The sequence below is a fragment of the Schistocerca americana genome, chromosome X (genome assembly GCF_021461395.2).
Source record: "Schistocerca americana isolate TAMUIC-IGC-003095 chromosome X, iqSchAmer2.1, whole genome shotgun sequence".
Classification (NCBI taxonomy): Eukaryota; Metazoa; Arthropoda; class Insecta; order Orthoptera; family Acrididae; genus Schistocerca; species Schistocerca americana.
The window spans coordinates 912,389,572-912,416,747 of record NC_060130.1 but is presented as its reverse complement, the minus strand read 5'-3'; the positions used below and the strand labels follow the sequence as shown (position 1 = coordinate 912,416,747).

The 27,176-nt window shown below is 45.0% G+C and overlaps 1 protein-coding gene across 3 annotated transcripts in view; it reads right to left on the bottom strand.

Annotated features, from left to right (window-relative positions):
- Window positions 1-27,176, bottom strand: part of LOC124556753 (transcriptional activator protein Pur-beta) — a 346,413-nt gene that overhangs the window by 55,825 nt on the left and 263,412 nt on the right. The window lies entirely within an intron of this gene.

Genomic DNA, 27,176 nt, shown 5'->3' with positions numbered 1-27,176 from the left:
TGTTCAGCTATCATATAATCATACAATAAAGGATCCTTCTTTCTATGTATTCGCAATACATTACATTTGTCTATGTTAAGGGTCAGTTGCCACACTCTGCACCACGTGCCTATCCGCTGCAGATCTTCCTGCATTTCACTGCAATTTTCTAATGCTGCAACTTCTCTGTATACTACAGCATCATCTGCGAAAAGGCACATGGAACTTCCGACACTATCTACTAGGTCATTTATATATATTGTGAAAAGCAATGGTCCCATAACACTCCCCTGTGGCACGCCAGAGGTTACTTTAACGTCTATAGATGTCTCTCCATTGACAACAACATGCTGTGTTCTGTTTGCTAAAAACTCTTCAATCCAGCCACACAGCTGGTCTGATATTCCGTAGGCTCTTACTATGTTTGTCAGGTGACAGTGCGGAACTGTATTGAACGCCTTCCTGAAGTCAAGGAAAATGGCATCTACCTGGGAGCCTGTATCTAATATTTTCTGGGTCTCAAGAAACAAATAAAGCGAGTTGGGTCTCACACGATCGCTGTTTCCGGAATCCATGTTGATTTCTACAGAGTAGATTCTGGGTTTCCAGAAATGACATGAGCAAAAAACATGTTCTAAAATTCTACAACAGATCGATGTAAGAGATATAGTCCTGTAGTTTTGCGCATCTGTTCGATGACCCTTCTTGAAAACTGGAACTACTTGTGCTCTTTTCCAATCATTTGGAACCTTCCGTTCCTCTATAGACTTGCGGTACACGGCTGTTAGAAGGGGGAAAGTTCTTTCGCGTACTCTGTGTAGAATCGAATTGGTATCCCGTCAGGTACAGTGGACTTTCCTCTGTTGAATGATTTCAGTTGCTTTTCTATTCCTTGGACACTTATTTCGAGGTCAGCCATTTTTTTGTTTGTGCGAGGATTTAGAGAAGGAACTGCAGTGCGGTCTTCCTCTGTGAAACAGCTTTGGAAAAAGGTGTTTAGTATTTCAGCTTTACGCGTGTCATCCTCTGTTTCAATGCCATTATCATCCCAAAGTGTCTGGATATGCTGTTTTGATCCACTTACTGATTTAACTAAGACCAGAACTTCCTAGGATTTTCTGTCTAGTCGGTACACAGAATCTCACTTTCGAATTCACTAACGCTTCACGCATAGCCCTCCTTACGTTAACTTTGACATCGATTAGCTTCTGTTTGTCTGAGAGGTTTTGGCTGCATTTAAATTTGCAGTGAAGCTCTCTCTGCTTTCACAGTAGTTTCCTAACTTTGTTGTTGAACCACAGCGGGTTTTTCCCATCCCTCACAGTTTTACTCGGCACATACCTGTCTAAAACGCATTTTACGATTGCCTTGAACTTTTTCCATAAACACTCAACATTGTCAGTGCCAGAAAAGAAATGTTCTTCTTGATCTGTTAGGTACTCTGAAATCTGCCTCCTATTACTCTTGCTAAACAGATAAACCTTCCTCCTTTTTTTTTATATATTCCTATTTACTTTCATATTCAAGGATGCTGCAACGGCCTTATGATCACCGATTCCCTGTTCTGCGCTTACAGAGTCGAAAAGTTCAGGTCTGTTTGTTATCAGTAGGTCCAAGATATTATCTCCACGAGTCGGTTCTCTGTTTAATTGCTCGAGGTAATTTTTGGATAATGTACTTAGTATAATGTCACTCAATGCTCTGTCCCTACCACCCATCCTAAACATCTTAATGCCCCAGTCTATATCTGGTAAATTGAAATCTCCACCGAAGACTATAACATGCTGAGGAAATTTATGTGAAATGTACTCCAGATTTTCTCTCAGTTGTTCTGCCACTAATGCTGCTGAGTCGGGAGGTCGGTAAAAGGAGCCAATTATTGACCTAGCTCGGTTGTTGAGTATAAACTCCACCCATAATAATTCACAGGAACTATCCACTTCTATTTCACTACAGGATAAACTACTACTAACAGCGACAAACACGCCATCACTGGTTGCATGCAATCTATCCTTTCTAAACACCGTCTGTACCTTTGTAAAAATTTCGGCAGAATTTATCTCTGGCTTCAGCCAGCTTTCCGTATCTATAACGATTTCAGCTTTGGTGTTTTCTATCAGCGCTTGAAGTTCCGGTACTTTACCAACACAGCTTCCACAGTTTACATTTACAATACCGATTGCTGCTTGGTCCTCGCATGTCCTGACTCTGCCCCGCACCCTTTGAGCCTGTAGCCCTTTCTGTACTTGCCCAAGGCCATCTAACCTAAAAAACCGCCCAGTCCACGCCACACAACCCCTGCTACCCGTGTAGCTGGCTGCTGTGTGTAGTGGACTCCTGACCTACCCATCGGAACCCGAAACCCCACCACCTTATGGCGCAAGTCGGGGAATCTGCAGCCCACATGGTCGCAGAACCGTCTCAGCCTCTGATTCAGACCCTCTACTCGGCTTTGTACCAAAGGTCCACAGTTAGTCCTGTCGACAATGCTGCAGATGGTGAGCTCTAGCGAGACTGGCAGTCTTCACCAAATCAGATAGCCACAGAGAGGATTTCCTCCAATCCACAGTGACACACATCATTGGTACTGGCATGAGAGACCATCTGCAGATGGGTGCACCCTGTACCCTTCATGGCATCCGGAAGGACCCTTTCCACATCTGGAATGACTCCCCTCAGTATGCACACGGAGTGCACATTGGTTTCCTTCCCCTCCCTTGCAGCCATATCCCTAAGGGGGCCCATGATGTGCCTGACGTTGGAGCTCCGGGTGGAAGGTGGGGAACAGTGTCCCTGGTGGGTGGGAAGCCAACTACCCCAAAGTAGGGGCAGAGGAAGCAGGAAGAGGAGAGCCCCCAATCATCACAGGAGCAGGCATGGTCGAGCAGCACTTACAACAGGCAGGAGTACGGTCGCCAAAGAGGGTGACATGGTTGTATGTGGCTGTATGACACTGTTATACATGCTGGGTGCAACCACTCATACTACTTCTTGACCTCTTGATAAGTTAGTTTGCCCAGAGTCTTACATTCTTGCATTTTCTTCTCTCTGTAAAATGGTGCAATCTGGCGATCAGGGAGAACGGTGCTTTCCAGGGTTGACACAGTTTGGGGAGGGGGGGGGGGGGGGGGGGGCACAAGGAGCATTCACATGCAGCAGTCATCCACAACTTCTACAGATTAGGCTTGCACTGCAATGTGAAGGCCAAGATGAAGGTACCGGTAGCAACACTACTGTCCTTTGGTCCCCTATGGACATTATGGACAAAGTGTACACCCCATCACTCCAAGTTGGTGCGCGGCTTATCATCACACTGCAAAAGCATGTCTCGATGGAAAATGATGCCCTGGACCATATTTAAACTATTATGGGGAATGACAGTCACCAGTATGTCACCCAGCTTGTTATAAGACAGCAGTGCCCATGACTGGACAGGGGATGCAGTTTGGATCAAAACTGATCCACTTTTCATTTCAGAGATGGCTGCAACTTTAAACTTCTCTTCTGTGTTCTTCAAAAAGAGGTGTTGGGGGGTGTGTGTGGGGTGGGGGGTGGGGGGTGGGGGGGGGGGGGGGGCTTTGTGGCCACGAAGGAATTCTCACAGCCCTTGTGCAGCTTAGCCTAACACTCCTGGCCACCACCAAACTGTAGATAAGAACAAACTTGACCATTCAGTGCCAGAACACGCTGCTGGGTACACGATGTACGAGTTCCATGACTTCCTCACAACCTGTGTGATCTGGTTTCTTCCTTCTAGTACCAGCTTTTCTGAATTATGCAGATAGTAGTTATCGTTGCAACACATCCTTTGTTTCCGTAATCCCCCTGGCCTCAATCAATGTTAACTCATTGCACCTACACACTCTACCTAACATTCACACCCTCCTCTGTCCTCACATTCCCTCCTGATCCACACTTTCAAACGTCTACGTCTACATCTACATCTATACTCCGCAAGCCACCTGACGGTGTGTGGCGGAGGGTACCTTGAGTACCTCTATCGGTTCTCCCTTCTATTCCAATCTTGTATTGTTCGTGGAAAGAAGGATTGTCGGTATGCCTCTGTGTGGGCTCTAATCTCTCTGATTTTATCCTCATGGTCTCTTCGCGAGATATATGTAGGAGGGAGCAATATACTGCTTGACTCCTCGGTGAAGGTGTCTTCTTGAAACTTCAACAAAAGCCCGTATCGAGCTACTGCAGAGTCTTCCACTGGAGTTTATCTATCATCTCCGTAACGCTTTCGCGATTACTAAATGATCCTGTAACGAAGCGCACTGCTCTCTGTTGGATCTTCTCTATCTCTTCTATCAACCCTACCTGGTAGGGATCCCACACTGCTGAGCAGTATTCAAGCAGTGGGCGAATAAGCATCCTGTAACCTACTTCCTTTGTTTTCGGATTGCATTTCCTTAGGATTCTTCCAATGAATCTCAGTCTGTCATCTGCTTTACCGACGATCAACATTATATGGTCATTCCATTTTAAATCACTCCTAATGTGTACTCCCAGATAATTTATGGAATTAACTGCTTCCAGTTGCTGAACTACTATATTGTAGCTAAATGAGAAGGGATCTTTCTTTCTATGTATTCACAGCACATTACACTTAACTACATTGTGATTCAATTGCCATTCCTTACACCATGCATCAATTCGCTGCAGATCCTCCTGCATTTCAGTAAAATTTTCCATTGTTACAACCTCTCGATATACCATAGCATCATCCACAAAAAGCCTCGGTGAACTACCGATGTCATCCACAAGGTCATTTATGTATATTGTGAATAGCAATGGTCCTAGGACACTTCCCTGTGGCACACCTGAAATCACTCTTACTTCGGAAGACTTCTCTCCATTGAGAATGACATGCTGCATTCAGTTATCTAGGAACTCTTCAATCCAATCACACAATTGGTCTGATAGTCCATATGCTCTTACTTTGTTCATTAAACAACTGTGGGGAACTGTATCGAATGCCTTGCAGAAGTCAAGAAACACAGCATCTACCTGGGAACCCGCGTCTATGGTCCTCAGAGTCTCATGGACGAATATCGCGAGCTGGATTTCACACGATCGTCTTTTCCGAAACTCATGCTGATTCCTACAGAGTAGTTTTCTAGTCTCCAGAAAAGTCATTATACTCGAACATAATACGTGTTCCAAAATTCTATAACTGATTGACGTTAGAGATATAGGTCTATAGTTCTGCACAGCTGTTCGACGTCCCTTCTTGAAAACGGGGATGACCTGTGCCCTTTTCCAATCCTTTGGAAGGCTACGCTCTTTTATAGACCTACGGTACACCGCTGCAAGAAGGAGGGCAAGTTCCTTCGCGTACTCTGTGTAAAATCGAACTGGTATCCCATCAGGTTCAGCGGCCTTTCCTCTTTTGAGCGATTTTAATTGTTTCTCTATCCCTCTGTCGTCTATTTCGATATCTACCATCTCTATCCCTCTGTCGTCTATTTCGATATCTACCATTTTGTCATCTGTGCGACAATCTAGGGAAGGAACTACAGTGCAGTCTTCTGGACATTTTGTTTTAATCCACCTACTGCTTTGGCATAAGACCAAAATTTCTTAGGATTTTCTGCCAAGTCAGTACATAGAACTTTACTTTTGAATTCATTGAACGCCTCTCGCATAGCCCTCCTCACACTACATTTCGCTTCGGGTAATTTTTGTTTGTCCGCAAGGCTTTGGCTATGTTTATGTTTGCCATGAAGTCACTGCCATTGTCACTGTACACTGCACAACACACTGGCTCTGGTGCCTTTGTGTCACATTCCTATCCCATACAGATGCTGCCTCACCATCTCACATTCCTGTACTGTACATTGGCTGCCTCCCCCCAATCCAGCAGCTACCCCATCCCAAACCCCCCTCCTGCTTCTCGCCTCTTTCTCCCTCTATCCACCCCACCTGACACAGCCCCACAGCTCATTAAACGATTTGTCCAAAAGTTATCAAGTTTTCATTCTTTTCTGAGTATCTGTCCATAACTCAATGCTGCTACTATTCAGTGAGTGGTGTCCTTTACTCCTATACTATTTATTCTCTTTCATAACTTTCCTATAATATTTGTAACAAATCACAGAAGTGAATATAATATTAGGACCTGTACAGTTCTAGTCTTACCACAGAACAGATTTGCATCAAACTTAAACTAGTCATAACAGTTTTAATAAATTTCCAAATTAAACAGGAAGTCTTCCTATCAAACTATTTAAGGAAAATCTGCACAGTTTCTTATTAAGAAATCCATTGTACACGTTACAAGAATTGCTTCATACACCAAATGAGAGTATGAATGTTTAATAATGTATTATATAAAATTTCATATTAATAAATATTAGCAATGGAAGTTATGGATACTAAGTCTACTGTATCGCCCGCCCGACTGGCCGTGTGGTCTAACGCACGGCTTTCCAGGCAGGAAGGAGTGCCTGGTCCCCGGTACGAATCTGCCCGGTGGATTTGTGTCGAGGTCCAGTGAACCGGCCAGTCTGTGGATGGTTTTTAGGTGGTTTTCCATCTGCTCCGCGAATGCGGGATGGTTCCCCTTATTCCGCTGCGGGATGGTTCCCCTTATTCCGCTACAGTTACACTATGCCGGCAATTGCTGCGCAAACAAGTTCTCCACGTAAGAGTACACCACCATTACTCTACCACGCAAACATAGGGGCTACACTCATCTGGTGTGAGACGTTCCCTGGGGGGGGGGGTTACCGGGGGCCAAACCGCACAATAACCCTGGGTTTGGTGTGGGGCGGCAGAGAGGTGAAGTGGACTGCGGTAGTCATTGTGGGGTTGTGGACCACTGCGGCTGCGGCGGGGACGGAGCCTCTCCGTCGTTTCTAGGTCCCCGGTTAACATTCAGTACGTACAATACAAGTCTTCTGTATACTGACTGTCTATTGCATCTATTTATGCCAGATGAATAATAAAGGATTTGAATCTGAATATGCTATACTGGAGAGTAGCTTTCAACAGAAAAGAAAAAAACATCTGGCAAGCCTCATTATAGTATAGTAGGACTGCTAACGTTTACAATACACATTAATGATTTATTACACAGGGTTATCAATACAATTAGACTGTTCAATAATGATGCTGTTATCTTAAGGAAGGTATTGTCATTGGATGACTGTAAGGAAATGCAGAAAGATCTGGGCAAACTTTACACTTGTTGTAATGAATGACAGCTCTCTTTAAGTGTGGGTAAATGGAAAATTATGCCTATAACAAAGAGACAGAACCCACTGCATCTGCTTGCAAGATTACTGGATAACATACTGAGCGCAGATAAACAAAGAGAGACAATAAATGAACAGTGATGGACTCTAAGAAAAACCATCACGCCGTGTAACTGAATTGCTGATGCAATCAGTATCCCCTAAGTCGACAAAGGGAGAAAGCAAATCTCGGTTTGACAGTGAATGCTATATAAGAAAACACAGAATCCTGGAAGAACTGCATTAGCTGCAAAAGACAAACGAAACACTGAAAATCTGAGATGCAGCTAGATGCATACAACAAGGTATAACTAACCCCTGAAAGAAAAGAAATAACATTACTCCCTGATCAAGGACGAAGAATTAGTGCAGGAAGAAGCAGCAAAGACCTGGAACCACAGAGGACAAACACAACCCCAACAGTATGGGAAAAAAAAAACATTCCATAAACCTACTCCAGAAGTATGGCACCATCTTAACTGAAAGTGAAAGAATAACAGAAGCTGAAGTCTGGCAAGCAACTGAAAGAAGCGTACCCTGTAAAGCAGCCAGCACAGATAATATCCTGTATGGGCTAATGAAAGGAGCAATGCTACACACAATGAAACCCTGGACAGCAATATTTAACAAGTGCCTAAACACCATGGACACCCCCATAACAGTTAAAGTGATCTACAAAGGAAAAGAATTGCAGAATTCACCAGATTCCTACAGAGGGATCACCTTCGAATGTGTGCCACTCAAGGTAATGACAAACATTGTACTTAAGAAGATCCATTACAACATAATGAAGTAATATCCTGGGAACAGCATGGCATCATTTGCAGACGGCCAACCATGGAAACAGTGTGACATGTTGTCCAATTCATAAGCGAAGCCATGTCCAGACTTAAAGCTCATGCATACTTTGTTGGCTATAAACAAGCTTTCAACAGGCTAAACAGGAGTACAGTATTGGAAAAACTATATCCAATACTAGGTGCAGAAATCCAGATCCTCCAAGAAAACACAATCAGAATTAATGATTGTAAGACACAGTACCAAGAAATGCAGAAAATAAATGGAGTACTGCAGGGAGAACTTTTAAGTCTATTTTTATTTTATCTATTATATTCAATGTACTTAATCATAATGTGGTCCAAAGGATATAATCAGAAAAAGTTACAATACACTTGTATGCCACAAATATGGCCCAACTATCAGTGAGAAGCATGTACTTGAAGGAAGCCATTAACATACCAGAAGAATGGTCCCAGAAAAATAACCTGGTTATAAATAAGGAAAAGACAAAAGCAATGAAATTTAAAAAGGGTAGAACCCTGGTAAACAACAACAAATTCATCTATGGGGAACAAGAACTGGAAATAGTCAAAAGCTACAAATACCTTGGAATTACACTGCAGGTGACAGGCAAAACCTTTTCTACGTACTATGAAGACAGAATAGTAAGAGAGATAAAAGCAAGTACTGAGCTAAGGAAACTGTGTCTACTATCTCTAAGAACAGCCCTGAGACTGTTCAACATAAAGGTTGTGATGACTGCATCATACAGCATACTACTAATGTGATGATACCTCACATATTCAAGTTTCAAATGAATACAGGCATTAAGCATGCATGGAAAAAAAAAATGGTTCAAATGGCTCTGAGCACTATGGGACTCAACACCTGAGGTCATCAGTTCCCTAGAACTTAGAACTACTTAAACGAAAGTAACCTAAGGACATCACACACATCCACGCCCGAGGCAGGATTCGAACCTGTGACCGTAGCGGTCGCATGGTTCCAGACTGAAGCGCCTAGAATCACTCAGCCACACCGGCCGGCTGCATGAAAAGAATTCTATGCATCTCAAAATACACTCAAAACAGAATAACCAACATCTTGGCAGACACAGCATCTTTATAGAAGACCTTATGACAGCACCAGACTCCGGGGAAAACAGGGAACAAAAAGCTGGAGATACAGATAAAGGACTCCTCAACACTCCACAAACGACAAACAATGAATGGAAGGAAGCCAATTTACAACTGCTCCACCTGTACACAATGGTGGCAGCTTATGGACTACATCACCAAATAAAGCTGAAACAAGGAATATCACAATCACCAGCTGAAAATGATAATATGTGGAGAACCTCACAATACCTATCACATCAACACGTGTAAAGAAAGACATTTGTCACAATCTCACTATGAAAATTATAACTTTGGTTAACTAATCAATATCTTGTACACACTGAATTTCAAAAATGCAGCATGTCACACTCATTAAATACTTGTGGGGAAATATTAAGAACTGGTATGAGATGGGACAAAAACGTAGATCAGTATACTGGAAGGCAAATGGAAGGCATATATTTGCTGGAAAGGTTCTGGGAATATGCAGTGCATCAGTACAGGAAATCACATACAAACTACTAGTGCAACTGAGTCTAGAGAATTTATTATTTATGCAGTTGCAACATTGCACTGGCAGACAGGAACAGCAACTCTGTTTATTTATTAAGGTTTCCGCCACAGTTGCATCCAGTTTTTAATGGTGATTTGTTTCAAACATCTGACTTTATTTTCAAATCATTACCTGCATCTATGTTTGACTGTAGCATAGTTCCAATGGAACATTTGAAAGACTTCTAACATTAGGTCAAGATAATAGACGCGGTTTGTGGTAGCATAATTCCAATGGCAGCACAGTCAATTCCAGATAATTTCCCCAGTGTTTGGAGCCTTATTAGTCGGTATTAGAAAAGAACTCACTATGATCTGGATCCAAGAAGTCAAGACAGACTTGTAAAAAAAAAAACATACACAAGGAAATGGAAATGGTAACAACTGAAGGAAGACCAAAGAACACACACACACACACACACACACACACAGTGCACTTCTACGAGCTCTGTGAGAAAACTAAGGAGACTGATTTTTGTATCTACCAAAGATTCCCCCCCCTCCAGACAACAATATCATTCACTTGAAAGCAGATCCCCTTGGCAGAGATGTTGTTCACAGTTTTGGCAGCAGTGCTGAAAAGCTTCTGTAGGCTTCTAACATGTTGGGCACATTCTTTAGAATGTTCTTCAGAATCCCAAACTGATGTCCTTTTCATTTTTCAATTTCAGGAAAAGAAATGTCACAAGGACACAGATCAAGTGACTAGGGAGGCTGGGGAATAATAGGAATACCTTTTGAGGTAAAAGATTCCGTGATGGAAGTGGCTATGTGACATGGGGTGTTGTCATTGTGCAGCATTCACTTGTCTGCAATGTCTGGTCTCACTCAATTCACCCTTTTCCTCAGCCTTTCAAGGACATATTTGTAAAACACTTGGTATTCTGCAGGAATAAATTCTGTACACACAATATCCCTTCTGTCAAAGAAGCGAATCAACATTTTTTTTTAGTCTTTGATTTGTTCATCTGAGCTTTTTTCAGTCATGGAGCTGTCTCAGTGTGTCGCTCCTCGCTTGGCCACTTTGTCTCAGAATCATACTCAGAAATCCAGGATTCATCACCAGTGATCATACGACTGAACAATTCATGGTCGTTGACAATCCTCTCAAGAAGCTAAATGCTCTGATTACTTTGACTGTCCTCCTCTCGGTTGCGAGGTTATTGCAGCATTTTGATGCAAGCTGATAACACAAAGGCATTATTTGGGAGGGGTTGACAGAACAGAGTAATGGAAAACTGTTGGGTAGTGGGTGTGGGGACTGTGGTTAGTGAAGATTGAGGCATGGGGGATTACAGGAGCAAACAAAATGTGCAAATCTTTGGTCAAAATTTAATGTATGGTGAAAGTGTTTAAATTCAAGAGGTCACCTGTCATTCTTAGTGTTAAGCATGGTCTGATTTCACAAGAGCATGCACACATTCGATGTTTTCATTGGTTTTTGAAGTTTAAGGCTCCCTCAGCGAGGTTCATCTTCAATTCGTTCTCGGTCTTCCAATAATGATTTGTGCCAGCAAAAAACTTGTGCTCTTGATAAGGAATGTTCCCCATAGGCCTGTTTCAGCTTTTCAAAGCTGACATTTGTGGATTCCCCAACTCTAGCACAAAACTTGATTGCATGTTTTTGCTCTAAAATTGCCACTGTTCCACTTTTGTGACATACAACAAAAACTCAACTTCACTAATGGTGCTCTCAAAACGCACAATATGGCTGTATGGAGCTGAAACCCAGACTGGACATTTGGATGAGATGAGCACACCGGTCTACACAAGCAGAGCAGGAAAGTGTTGCCTGATTGCTCACAGTGTTTATTTTTGTCACACATCTTGCATTCTGCTGGTTGAACACATAATGACAAGATGGCAGATCAGCATGTGAACTGAAGTGGGGGTTGTGTTGTGTTGGATTGGGTGGGTAGCGGGAGAGAAAGATGGGAACATCTACATCTACACGGTTACTCTGAAATTCACACTTAAGTGCCTGGCAGAGGGTTCATCGAACCATTTTCATACTACTTCTCTACCATTCCACTCTTGAATGGCGCATGGGAAAAAGGAACACCTAAATCTTTCAGTTCGAGCTCTGATTTCTCTTATTTTATTATGATGATCATTTCTCTCTCCATAGGTGGGAGTAAAAAAAATATTTTGTCGCATTCGGACGAGAAAGTTGGTGATTGAAATTTCATAAATAGATCTCACTGCAAAGAAACCCGCCTTTGTTTCAGTGACTGCCACCCCAACTTGCATATCATATCAGTGACACTCTCACCCCTATTGGGCAATAAAATGAAATGAGTTGCCCTTCTTTGCACTTTTTCGATGTCCTCCGTCAATCGTACCTGGTAAAGATCCCATACTGTGCAGTAATATTCCAGCAGAGGACGGACAAGTGTAATGTAGGCTGTCTCTTTAGTGGGTTTGTCACATCTTCTAAGTGTTCTGCCAACAAAGTGCAGTCTTTGTTTCGCCTTCCTCACAATATTAAGTATGTGGTCTTCCCAATTTAAGTTGCTCGTAATTGTAATTCCTAGGTATTTAGTCGAATTGACAGCGCTTAGATTTGTGTGATTTATTGTGTAATCAAAATTTATCAGATTCCTTTTAGTACCCATGTGGATGACCTCGCCCTTTCTTTGTCTAGTGCTAATTGCCACTTTTTGCACCATACAGAAATACTCTCTAGATCATTTTGTAATTGGAATTGATCATCTGATGATTTTACTAGACAGTAAATTACAGCATCATATACAAACAGACTAAGGGGGCTGCTCAGATTATCACCTAGATCATTTATATAAATCAGGAACAGCAGAGGGCCTATGACACTACCTTGCGGAATGCCAGATATCACTTCTGTTCTACTCAATGATTTACCATCTATCATTACAAACTGTGACCTCTCAGAGAGGAAATCACGAATCCAGTCACACACCTGAGATGATACTCCATATGCACGCAATTTGATTAATAGTTGCTTGTGAGGAATGGTACCAAAAGCCTTCGGGAAATCTAGGAATATGGAATCGACCCGAGATCCCTTGTCGACAGCACTCATTACTTCATGTGAAAAAGAGCTTGCTGTGTTGCACAAGAACGATATTTCCTGAATCCCTGTTGGATAAGTATCAATAAGTCATTTTCTTCAAGGTGATTCATAATGTTCAAGTACACTACATGCTCCAAAATCCTACTGCAAATTGAGGTCAGTGATACGGATCTGTAATTCAATGGGTTATTCCTATTTTCTTTCAGAAATATTTATGTGAACTGTGCTACTTTCCAGTCTTTAGGAACAGGCCTTTTGTCAAGTGAGCAGTTGTATACGGTTGTTAAGAAAGGCGCTATTGTGCCTGCATACTCTGAAAGGAACCTGATTGGTATACCATCTGGATAGGAACACTTGCCTTTCGTAAGTGATTTGAGTTGTTTCGCAACACCTAAGATATCTACTTTTATGTCACTCATGCTAACAGCTGTTCCGGTTTCGAATTCTGGAAAATATACTTAGTCTTCTTTCGTGAAGGAATTATGGAAAACTGTATTTAGTAACTCTAGTTTAGGGGCACCATCATCGGTAACATTTCCATTGCTATCGGTTTCGAATTCTGGAAAATTTACTTCGTCTTCTTTCATGAAGGAATTACGTAAAACTGTATTCAGTAACTCTGCTTTTGGGGCACCATCATCGGTAACATTTTCATTGCTATTGCGCAGTGACGGTATTGACTATTTTTTGCCACTGGTGTACTTTGCATATGACCTGAATCTCTTTGGGTTTTCTACCATATTTTGAGACAATGTTTCTTTGTGGAAACTATTAAAAGCAGGAGTAGGAGCTGGGGACAGGTAGCTAGCAGCTTGGAGGGAAGCAGCAGGTATACACGCTAGGAATATGGGAGGAGGGGTGGCAGGTGCACAGTCGAGGCATGTGACACATGATTACTGGAGCTGGTGAGGTGTGGCACACGATTATGATAACACTAATACACGGTTTAAGAGGGGTTGACAGGACAGAGAAAGGGAAAATTGTCAGGTAGTGGGTGTGAGGACTGTGGTTGGTGGAGACTGAGACAAGGAGGATTACAGGAGTGAAGAAAATGTTGCAAGATTAACTCCCATCCAAATAGTTCACGAAAGCTTGTGATGAAGGAAAGGTTCTGGATGGCACAGATTGTGAAGCAGCCTTTGAGCTAGAGCATGTTGTTCTCAGCAGCGTGTTGTGCCCCGGGGGGAGGGAGGGGGGCGGCGGGGGGGGGGGGAGTCAACTTTGTTCTGTTCTGTTTTGTTTTGTTTTATGTGGCAAAAACAACTAGGGTCATATGGCCGCATGACAGCACAGCAAAACACGAAGACGAAAAATAAGTCAAAAACAACTACATGTTAAGCCCAATCGACGGAAGGAAATACAGCTAAAAACATAGGCTTGGAGTAAGGTCCATAAAATACTCCATAGAGACAAAGATGGTCCTCAACTTAAGATTGAATGTCCTTTACCATATTGCTATGACAGACAAAAAATTAAATGTAGTCAACAGCCCTCATGTCGTTTGCTAAAATGGCCAATAATTCAGACGGTTAACACGAAGGAGAACGTAAGTGGTTTAAAAAAAGCAAATGGTGAACCATCAACAGTTGAGGACAAGGAGGAGAATCATTACTTAAATGGCGATGGCTAAAAAGACACGGCCTAAAGCACAACCTAACTAAAATGATCTCCTTAAAGCGAGAGGGCCGAGAGGAGATCGGCCAAGCCACTGGGAGAGATTTAATTCCCCGGAACCTGTTCCCATGAAGGGAAGACCAGTGTTGATGCCAAAGTGGCATCACCCGCTGACAGAGGGCAACACAGATATCATCAGAGGGAATGGAAGAATAGCAGGCCGAGGTTCAATGACTGCAGTCCTGGCAGCAGCATCTGCAGTCTCGTTGTCTGTCAGATCGGCGTAAGCAGGGACCTACATAAACACCACAGTGGCTCCATCAAGAATCAGCAAGCAAAAGCTTTCCTGGATCCGCTGCACTAATGGATGGACAACATACAGCACACACAGACTCTGAAGGGCACTGAGAGAACCAGAGCAAATGACACAATTTAAAAGGCTGTGTCGCCGGAAGTACTGCATGGCCTGATACAGGGCAAAGAGCTCCACTGTAAACACTGAGCAGTGTTCTGGAAGCAGATACCAAAAACATTCACACCAACGACGAAGGAACACCTGACACCATGGTCAGGCAAAAAGCCATCAGTGTACACAAAGGTACTATTGCAAAGTTCCATGCGAAGGTTGAGAAGCTTATGGCGATAGACTGAGTCTAGAGAAGTGTCCTTAGGAAGTGAGTGAAGTCCTAGTAGAACACAGGCTGCTGCACGAAGCCAAGGTAGTCAAAGGTTCACACTCACTGGGAAAGTGGCAGGCAGCATGAAGTTCCCCAGGAGGTAACAGAGAAGAGGGTCGCACCCCATACTGGTGGTCAAAGGAATCATCGAAGGAGGCATAGGGCAGGTGGGCATGCATGGCAGACAAACAGCATGTGTATCTGCTGAGGAGAAAATCATGGTGGTATGACAGCGGTATTTCAGCAGAATTCCAGACAGACTCTCAACTTGGATAGCGTAAAAGGCACCAGTGGCCACATGGATTCCTCAATGGTGGATTGTATTTAGATGGTGTAAGACAGATGGGTGTGCAGATGCATAAATGAAGCACCCATAGTCTAGTTACAAATGGACAAGGGACCAGTACAAATGGAGGAGGGTGGTCTGATCCGTTCCCCAGGAAGTACTGCTGAGGACACAGAAGACAATGATGGACCAGGGACAGTGGGTGGCCAGGTAAAACATGTGGGAGGATCAAAAAATTTTCATATCGAGCAGGAGCCACAGGAATTTCATAGTTTCAATGGATGAAAGAGCAACAGGCCCAAGATATACATATGGTGGAATAAACCTATTACGCTGCCAGAAATTCATACAAACGGTTTGGCCAGTCGAAAAGCGAAAGCCATTGTCGATGCTCCACAAGTAAAGACGATTGAGATAATGCTCAAGATCCTGCTGAATGAGACACATCCATGGAGAACTGCAATAGATGGCAAAATCGTCAACGGAAAGGGAGCCAGAGATGCCCAGCAGGAGAGAGGCCCTTATAGGGTTAATGGTGATAGCAAAGAGGACGTTGCTCAGGACGGAGCCCTGAGGCATGCCATTTTTCAGGATAAAGGTGTCCGACAAGGTAGAACCCACACATACATCGCAAACACAGTCTTTTAAAAACTCCTGAAGGAAATGAGGCATGTGGCCTCGGAAGCCCAATGTGTTGAGTGTATGATGGATACCAGTTCTCCAGTAGGTGTTGTAGGCTTTCTGTAAATCGAAAAGCATTGCCACAGTCTGGTATTTGCGCAGAAAATCATTTATGACATGGGATGACCAAATCACGTGATGGTCAACTGAAGAATGGCATACACAAAATTCATATCATACAGAAATTAGTGAATTGTGAGACTCGAGCCACCATACTAGCCGGGCAAGAATTGTACGTTCCATTACCTTGCACACACAGCTGGTGAGAGAAAGAGGGTGGTGGCTAGAAGGAAGATGTTTGGCCTTACCGGGCTTAGGTCTGGGTATGACACTGGCTTCACACTAGCAACTGGCAAACGTCTCCTCTGCCCAGATGTGATTATACGTGCGAAGGAGAAAGTGCTTGCCTGCAAGAGAGAGGTTCTGCAACATCTGAATGTGAACATCGTCCAGTTGGAGGTTAGCCAATGTGACACAGAAGAGGGAGTGGAACTGTTAAAAGAACTAATACATGAAATACTGCTAGCTTTTATGCTCTCCCAAAGAATGCACACTGTGCAAACAACTGTTTATAACAAATGCAGTTTGTAATTGTAGGATGACAGTCAAATATGCGGAGAGCCCATCTCTGTGTGTGTATTACATTGCGGCACACCTCGGTCAACCAAGTGACTGGGACATGGTGTGGTAAAGATGAAGTGCAAGGAAAGGAACGTTCTGCAGTGGTAAGGATAACATTGGTTGGTTTAAAAGAGGGAGGACAGGGGAGATGGGGGGTGGGGGGGTGGAGGGACCAAACTGCGAGGTCATCACTCCCTTGTTCCCAGTAAAATAATTACACAAGGGAAAGAAGAAAATAAAGGAGACATACAGTACAATAACAGGAGAAAGGAAGAACCAGAAGAATGACAGAAGGACAACCAACACTACTATGGACAAAACAGGAAAAGAAAACCACAGAGAGAAGCAAGAAACAGGTAGAAGGGGTAAAAACAAGAGAACAGATGACCGTGGCTGGCTGACACGAGAATAAAAAGTAACAGCCAGTCACTCTGCGACACCTTAAAACATCCACCCTAAAAGCATTAGAGTAGAGACCATAAAGGGACAAAGAACATGTGCTAAAACTTATATATAATGATAAAACCCATCGTCATGTATAAAATGTAAAACTAAATTAGCTGATGAGGCACTGTCAGCTAAAATTAATGGCAACGAGTCCGGTAACTGAAGAGTCCATCGCAGGGCAGCCAAAGAAGGACAGCTCACCAAGATATGGGCCACAGTCAGCTGGCCGCCACACCGACACTGAGGTGGGTCATCACGGCACAGGAGGTAGCCGTGTGTCACCCAAGCGTGGCCAATGTGGAGCCAGCAGAGAACCACAGAGTCCCTACATATGGCACGCATGCACAACTGCCACACATTCGTGGTCTCCTTAATGGCACACAGTATGTTGTGAGTATGTTGTGTGTGCTGAGGTTATGCCATTTTGTCTCCCAAAGCCGCAAAACCTTGCAGCATAGTACTGAACACAGGTCAGTAGCAGAGAACACGTTCTCCATAAGTGGTTCCCGCGTAGCTTGTTTGGCCAGCCTGTTGGCATGTTCATTGCCTGGGATTCCGATATGATCTGGGGCCCAGACAAACACCACTAAACGACTGGACCATTCCAGGGCATAGATGGAATCCTGGATGGTCTCTACCAAAGGATGGCAAGGGTAGCACTGGTCAATGGCTTGCAGGCTGCTCAAGGAGTCGGTACACAGAAGAAACGACTCCCCAGAACCTGAGTGGATGTGCTCAAGAGCACGAGATATAGCCACCAGCTCAGCAGTGAAAACACTGCAGCCATCGGGCAAGGAAGGGTGTTCAATATGTCCTCCATGGACATACGTGAAGCCGACGTGATCATCAGCCATTAAGCCATCGATGTAAACCACTTCGTGGCCTCGACACATGTCAAGAATCGAGATTAAGTGACAGCGGAGAGCCACAGGGTTAACTGAGTCCTTAGGGCCATGTGAAAGGTCCAGGCGAAGCCTTGGTCTAGGTGTGCACCATGGAGGTGTACGTGAATGGACCTCAAGTATAGGTGGTAAAGGCAAGGACTCCAGTTAGGAAAGATGGGATCGGACACGAACAGCAATTGGAAGCCCTGACCTGGGATGCTGATGTGGGAGATGAACTGCTGCGAGTGGGAAAAGGAGACGGTAATTCAGAAGCACAGGAGAACTATGAACATGTGCAACATGACTGGCCAGCAGTTGTGCATGCCTAAATTGCAATGGAGGGACTCCGGCCTCCACCAGGACGCTGGTCACCGAAATCGTCCTAAAAGTTCCTGTCGCTAGGCAAACGCCACAGTGGTGCACTGGGTCGAGCAAACGCAATGCTGAGGGTGCCGCTGAACCGTAAACCAGACTCCCATAGTCAAAGCACAATTAAACAAGGGCTCTGTAGAGCTGCAGCAGCGTAGAGTGATCTGCACCCCAGTTGGTGTTGCTCAGGCAGTGGAGGGCACTGAGGTGCTGCCAGCACTTCCATTAAGCTGACGAAAGTGAGGAAGCTAAGTCAATCGGGCATCAAAAACAAGTCTTAAAAATCTATGTCTCCATTAAATAAATGTTGTGTGACTAGGGCCTCCTGTCCGGTAGACCGTTCCCCGGGTGCAAGTCTTTCGAGTTGATGCCACTTCGGCGACTTGCGCATCGATGGGGATGAAATGATGATGATTACAATGAGTGGATCATCATTAAGGTAAAGTTCTCGTTCCGGATGAATGGTATGACGCCGACAGCAGTGCTTAACACACGACTTTGCGGCCGAAAACAGGAAACCGTGGGCTAGAGCCCACGACGGCGCCTTGTGGATGGCTCCCTGTAGGCGCCACTCAACAACACCAGTACTGGTGGAGCAGTACGAAATGCAGAAGTCGTCTGCATACAGAGAGGGTGAGACGGACAGCCCTACAGCTGCTGCTAGACCATAAATGGCCATTAAAAACAGAGTTATACACAATACAGAGCCCTGCGGGACCCCATTCTCCTGGATGTGGGGAGAACTATGGGAAGCACCAACTTGGGACACAGAAAGTACGAAGCAACAGGAAATTTTGGATAAAAATTAGAAGCAGGCCTCAGAGACCCCACTTGTGTTATGTGACAAGGATATGATTTGGCCAGGTCATGTCATACGCTTTTCGTAAATCAAAAAAGATGGCAACCAGGTGTTGGTGTTTTTAAAAGGCTGTTCGGATGACAGACTCAAGGGACACTAGATTATAAGTGGTAGAGGGACCCTGGCGGAAGCCGTCCTGACATAGAGCCAGTAGGCAACATTACTCAAGGACCCAACCCAACAGTCGACACACCATACATTCCAGTAGCTTACAGAGAACGTTGGTGAGGCTGATGGGCTGATAGCTATCCACATCAAGCGGGCTTTTACCAGGTTTGAGCACCAGAATGATGGTGCTCTCCCGCCATTGTGATCGAAAGACACCACTGCACCAGATCTTGTTGAAGATGACAAGGAGATGTCACTTGTAGTCAAATGAGAGATGTTTAATCGTCTGACTGTGGATCCGATCTGGCCCAGGAGCAGTGTCGGGGCAATGTGCAAGGGCACTGAGGAGCTCCCACTCTGTAAATGGGGCCTTATAGGATTCACTGTGTAGTGAACAAGAGGACTTTCCCTTCCAGCCACCATTTGAGAGTGTGAAAGGCTGGGGGGTAATTCTCCGATGCAAAGGCTCAAGCATAGTGCTCAACAAAGAGCTCGGCAATTGCAATTGCATCTGTAGATAACATGCCATTTATGTTAACACCGGGAACACCTGTTGGGGTCTGGTAGCAGAAAACACATTTGATCCTTGCCCAGACTTGGGAAGGTGACGTCTGGCGCCCAATGGTAGAGACGATCTCTTCGAACACTCCGTTTCCGTCATTTCATAAGTTGATGAATGCGGGCATGGAGCTGTTTAAGGGCTATGAGGTGCTCCAGGTAAGGGTGCCACTTATGCTGCTGTAGAGCTTGCCAACACTCTTTAATTGCTTCAGAGACTTCCGGCGACCACCAAGGGACTGCCTTTCGCTGGGGGCACACTAAAGAGTGAGGGATCGCATTTTCTGCCGCAGAAAGGATTGTAGTCACACGCACAACCATCACATTGATGTTCCTGTGTGGGGGAGATTCAACGGTGACAGCAGAGGTGAAAGTTTCTCAGTCCATCTTGTTTAAGCCCATCTGGGCAGCCGTCTGTGGGCCCAACACCGGGGCAGTGGTCACTACCACACAGGTCGTCATGTGCTCTCCAGTGGATAGATGGGAGAAGTCCTGGGCTGCAAATTGATAAATCAATGGCCGAGTAGCTACCATGAACCACACTGAAATGTGTAGCAGCCCCAGTATTTAAGAGGCAGAGTTCGAACTGATACAGTAAAGGTTCGACATCTCTGCCTTGGCCAGTAAGCACGGTGCCACCCCACAAGGGGTTATGGGCATTAAAATCTCCCAAAAGTAAGAAAGGTTTTGGGAGTTGGTCAGTCAGTGCAGTTAATACCGTCAGGGATACTGCACCATTTGGAGGAAGATATACATTGGAGACAGTTATTTCCTTCGTCGTCCTTATTCTGCCAGCCACAGCTTCAAGAGAGGTTTGAAAGGGCACAGTTTCATTACAGACTGAGTTTAGGACATAAACGCAAACTCCACTCAACACTCGATTATAGTCGCTACGGTTCCTGTAGTATCCCTTATAGCTGCGGAGGGCAGAGGTCCGCATTGCCAGGAACCACGTTTCCCGGAAGGCAATGCAGAAAGCAGGTGCAAAGCTTAACAGTTGCCGTAGCTGAGCCAGTTGGTGGAAAAAACCGCTGCAATTTCACTGGAGGATTACATCATCGTGAGACTGGGAAGGCATGGAACATTCAATGAGGCAGTTTACTCCTCAGAGTCACCTGCTGCCACTGACTTTTTGCCTGAGCAGTCTATATCCATTGTGTCTGAGTGACCGGTGAGATCTAGGTCCTCAGTGGATCCCAGAATCTCCACATGATCTGCAGACGCAAGGCTTGTAGGTAGCAATGGTGTGGGTGCCAGTGCAATTCCCTTGATCTTGGGGATCTTCGTTTTGGATTTCTCTCACTGCTCCTTGGGTTTCCCTGGCTGGGAGGACTTCACTGATTCAGTCTCCAGGACTGAGGATGAGCGTGAAGCCCTACGACCAGCTGCTTTTGGGCTCTTCAGCCGCTGGCAGGTGTCATCTTTCCCACTAGCAGAAACCTGGAAAGTGAGTGACCCAAGGGACCCCTTTCTAGCAAGAGGAGCCGAAGACGACTTACGCTTCTCTGGCTCAGAAATGGGGACTGATATCCCCGATGGTTGGGGGAGAGATGGGGTGTTGCTCCCGAAGTAGGTGGTGCGAGAGCAACAGGAAGGGAAGTGACCCCCCCCCCTTCCACCACCACCATCAAGGGTTCTGAGAGGCGACAGGAATGCAAGGAGCTGCTGGGGTGACAACTGTTCTCATAGGGGCGGCGTAAGAGGAGGTCATAGTCACAGGATGTAGGTGCTCAAATTTCCTCTTAGCCTCAGTGTAGGTCAGTTGGTCCAGCAGGTGAATGATGCTCTCCACAGTTGACACAGATGGGAGGCTGGGCACATGGAGTATTGGGATGTGATGGATGTCCACAATCTCGACATGTAATGCTGGAAGTACAGCAGGACGACATATGGCCAAACTTCCAGCACTTAAAGCACCACATCGGGGGGAGGGATATATGGCTTGATGCCACAGCGGTAGACCGTAACCTTGACTTTCTTGAGCAATGTGTCATCCTTTAAGGCCAAGATGAAGGCACCGATGGCAACCTGAGTATCCCTCGGACCCCGATGGATGCGCTGGACAAAATGAACATCTCGCTGCTCTAAATTGGCCCGCAGCTTGTCGTCAGACAGCAAAAGAAGGTCCCTGTGGAATATAATACCCTGGACCATATTTAACCTGTTATGGGGCGTGATGGTATCAGAAACATGCCCTAATTTGTCACAAGCAAGTAATGCCCGAGACTGGTCAGAGGATACTGTTTTTTATCAAGACTGACCCAGAGTGCATTTTGGACAAGCCCTCCACTTCCCCAAACTTGTCCTCCAAATGCTTCACAAAAAATTGAGGCTTCATGGACATGACAGATTCCCCATCAACTCTCGTACATACGAGGTACCGGGGCAAACAAGCTTCACTGCCATCCTTAGCCTGGTGTTCCTCCCATGGTGTGGCCGAGGAGGGAACAATTTAAGGTCATGTTTCTTAGCATTGAAGTTAGACCTCTGCCCACTTAGAGACTGCTGGCGGCAGACCACCAGCAAGAGATGACGTATTATGCTTCATGGCATGTAATCCACCCTGATGCCACCCACTCTGACCAGGGGCCCTCCACATGGGCACCACCCAGCCACAGCAAAGGCCACCTGTCAGGATGGCAATTGTCAGGATGGCAATTGCCAGGAGTCCCGATGCCTCAGGGTGATGGGCATCTACTCCTTGGCATACATGGGCAGTTAACAGCGCAGGCATCAGCAGAGTGATCCCTGTGGGGTCGGGGGCTACAACCAACAGGGTACCTGGCAGCCCCACCACAACGGACTGGCTACCATGCTGGATATGAGGCGCAAGGACTTCCATGGTCCTCGTCAATGCAGAAAACGACACTGCATAGTGGGTTGAGGGAAACACACCCAGGAAGGTGTCCTTGCTCAAGAGACGGAGGGTGAGCAGGACTGCAATGCCATGATCAGAAAGTGGCCTAAAGATCACAATGCACGATGGACACGACACACCATGTAAGGCGCCCTTCCCCAATTGGCCCACTCTTCGCGAAAATTTTGAAAAATGGAGGTCAAACCCTAGAGGGGACCATTACATAAAGGCCGAAAGGTGTGTGACTCCTTTTAGTCACGTCTTACGGCAGGCAGGAATACCTCGGGCCTATTCTAACCCCCAGGCCCACAGGGGGGGATAACATTGGTGAAGTGGTCTACCTGGAAATCAAAACTGGGGAAATGTTGTATGTTTAAGGTCATCAGGGAGGAGTAAAGTCTCCTGTTGGCCTTAGAAAGCTGCCATTTAGGTGTGCACATAGGCAGGGTAGTAGACAGCAAACAGGTAGTACGTGGGAAATGGTTGCTCAAGTATATGTCAGAGAAAATGGACCACTCAAGATGATGGGCAAGATAGGCAGTGCAGAAGGAGAGGTCCAAATGGGAGTAGGTGAGCGTGGATTCTGAAAGGAATGTGGGTGCTCCCGTACTAAGGCAGATGAGGCTATGTTGATTGAGAAGGTCAGTCAAGAGGGCACCTCTCGAACAGGTTCTGGGAGAACCACAAAGCAAATGGTGCGTATTAAAGCCTTTGAGCAGCAGAAAGGGGTGAGGTAGTTGCCCAATAAGATGGAGGAAGTCTGCACTGGTGACAATGAATGACAGAGGGATGTAAACGGTATAAAGGGAAAATGCAGACTGCAACAGCTTGAAGCTGGGTAGTCAGGGAGATGGTTCGAGTATGAATGTCATCCTGAATGGGCAGCACTACTCCCCCATGAGTTGGAATGCTGTCCTCAGGGTGAAGGTTAATGTGGACTAGAAAGAAATGCAAGAGGGCAAAGCGGTTGTGAAGATGCAATGTTGTTTCCTGGAGGCAGAGGACAAGTGGATGCTGTGATTCCAAAAGCAGCTGTATTTCCTCTTTTTAAATCTAAGGCCATGAACGTTCCATTGGAGGTGAGTCATGACATGGAAAGGGGAGGAAGGAAGAAATGAAGGGATGTCACCTCAGCAGCTGCCTGGTGTCAGCCTTCGAAGACACTCTGCTTCTGGGGCAGAAGCTTGAGGATCCTGCCCTGTGAGATCTACAGAGGTGTTGGCATTCTCCCTCTGTCAGTTTGCATCTCTGAAGGTCTGAGGAGTCCAAGGCAGAAAAACAGTGCACACCAGTGACACGGAGGTCAGCTAAGTGAGGGTCCAATTTGATGACACCATTGAAGAAGATCCCCGAGTTATCAAAGGAGAAGACTGTTTGCCTCTGATTTCTTGGAGCCTTTGTGGGTGGCAGATGAGGATTCAGGAGTTTGTTGGCTGCAGGGACATAAAAAGTCGTCGTGGGAGTATTTCTTCTGTCCTTTCCAGCCAGTCGGTTATGTAGCAGGTGACCTCGCTCCGTGAGGCGAAAGTTTGGTGACTTGTTGCACAGCTGGAGGAGGAGGAGACCGGGATGCTACCATCACACTGGGGGATCTTACAACCACGGTGCTGAATTTGAGATCGCATGTCTGCGTGTCCCTGCCCTTCGTGGAGCAAGATGTAGCAAGAACAGTACTGTAAGTGCCGGACAGTAAAATGCAGTGTTTCCGACTAGCCAACAACTTGTTAGCAACAGGGTAAGGCACCTTTTCCTTCACCCACATCTCCAGAATGACCTGCTCTTCAAGATACACAGGATATTTGGGAGACAAGGCGGCATGGTTGCCATTGTAATTGATGCAGTGGGCAGGAGGAGGAGACAATCGTCCTTGTGAGCATTCCTACTACAGGTTACACTCTTGGTCAGGTTTGGGCAGGACATTTGAGTGTGATTGAAACAATGACTCTGGTAGCAGTGCTTTGGAATGTATGGTCAGACTGTGGTAACTTAATAGCCTGCTCTGACCTTCGATGGAAGCACTACTCTTTCAAATGTCAGAAAAAAAGTGTGTGTGGGCACTAAGGATGCATCAACCTTTTTCATCACCCAATGGACTGCAATGACACCATGATCAGAGAGATAAATTTGGATTTCTGCCTCAGTCAGACCGTAGAGCAGCCTAGTGTAAATAATACCATGCAAATAATTCAGTGTGCGATGGGACTTCACCTGAACAGGATAGCCGTGGAGGAGCGAAGCTGTAAGTAGTTGTCTCCAAAAGCAAAGTGCCACTGGCTAAACAAGAGCATGATTTCACAGTGCCAGCAATTGTATCAACACCTCTCTGAATAATAAACGGATTTACCCTAGTTAAAGACTGACTGTCTTCAGTACATGAAACCACAATGAACCATGGTGCCACTGGGAGGATCTTTGAATTGTTCGCCTCACTCTGTTTACATTTCATAGCTGTTGACTGTGAAGATGATTGGCTGATTGCGAGAAAATCCCCCATGATTGCCAGCATCTCTAATGGCGTGCTGTTTCCAACTGTGGGCCCCCATTCAGAGGGGGCTCACCTGCCCTAGGTGATTGTTCACACCTCAAATCACACCTCCCGAACACCTGACAGAGGGACAAATTGGCAATTTGGGAAGGTAACAGGTCAGGCAATCACCATTCCCTGGCCCTGGCCTAGCTGTCCACCAGAACATACAGCCACTGCCAAACTGTAGCCCAGAACAAAGCTGAAAACCCAGCAGAACAACACTCTGAACAGAACATGCTTGAGGTCAATGGCTGCTTTACAACCTGTGCCATCTGGATCCTTCCCTCCAGCACCAGCTTTTCTGAACTATGTAACTGGGAATTATCCTTGCAACACTTCCTGCACTCCTGTTGGCCTAAATGTCCACTAACTCACTGTCACCACATCGTCTACCCAACAAGTCCCCCCCCCCCCCCCCCCCCAGCCTTCATCATACTTCATCATACTGTCACCCCATCCCCACCCACAACATCATCATCATCCTCATCATCAGGCACTGCACCTCTCTGGTTCTCATACCCATATATTTGTGTCTAGACTGTACACCAGCCCCCCCCCCCCCTAAATCCCCAGGGCCACATTCCTAGTATGTGCACCTACTGCTTCTCTCCGAACCTGTCCACAAAGCCACCTCCAGTTTCTCGGCTCTCACTCATCACAGGATTTCTTCTCTAATGCTAGCAAAGTCTTCATTCTCTTTTGTATGTGCCTCTCGACAACTCCATGCTTCTTCTATTCAGTGAATGGTCTCATTTATGCCTAAACTATTTACATTCAGCAACAACATTCCCTACTATATTTATATCTCCTCCCAGTATTTTATTTATGAATTTTAAGTGACTGTGTCAAATTCTCAATTGCCATCAATCACAACATACCTTTTGGATTTGGCTTGGTATAAATAGGCGAATAATTACAAAATAGTTTGGATGAAATATTCACACATTATACTGCCTCCACTTATCACATCTTTATTCTTTGCTACCAAAAGTACCAATTTGCAACAGTATTAAATGACTACTTATAACTGCACAAGTCAAAGTTAAGACTGAACAATCATATACATAGGGATTTACAAGAGGGATAATGACTGTAATTCTCAAATTCATGTTATACACCAACGACGATTAGTTGCATTACCTACATGTTGATATAATTCGAGAATTTTCAGTGCAGCCAAACTCAAAGTAAACTGCCCACCATGTATTGAACAACTTAAAATGGAATTAGACAATGTCAGTTCAACAGGGATTGCAGTGTGTCTGAAAAAAATAAAACTGTAAAGAAGATTCTCAATGTGAAGAATGGTAGGTTAACTGCTGTCGTAATAAAGTATTGCACACTGGTTGTGGAGGGGTGATAGAATCGCAAGAATATAGTTCAATGTAGAAACCAGGCATGCAAAAAGTTTTATATTACTTCCAGAGTTGGTATAATGTATAAGAATATCAAAAAACTAAAAGATTTAATCCCATCCACAACTCCCCCTCCAATAACTGTATAGATGAACTTCATCCTACAGCTGAGAGTGTACTGCTATGAAACTTCCAAAGATATATTAAAACTCTGTGAAAGACCAGGTCTCAATTCTAGACCCTTTCTTTCCCTGGCAATGAACTTGATGCCTGAGCTACACAAGCACTACTCACAAGCCATTCTCTCAGCTTCAAATATGCCAGTACCTATATCCTGCCTTCGAAAAATCACCTAAATGTTGTTGTAAGAATAGCATCTACCTCAAAATTTACAGTTTATAATGAACACACAAAACAATAATTAATTAATTTCACAAATCTATGCAAAGAAAAGGAGATGTAACAAAGCACTCTAGAGCTCTTCCAAAGTTGAATATGGTTTACAGGAAAGAAGCTTGATCAGAATTTATTCCAAAATGGCACATACACTAAGTTTTTTCAAACACTTCAGAATGAAATGAAAATAGCTATAAATTCCTGCACCACCAGTGTTCACT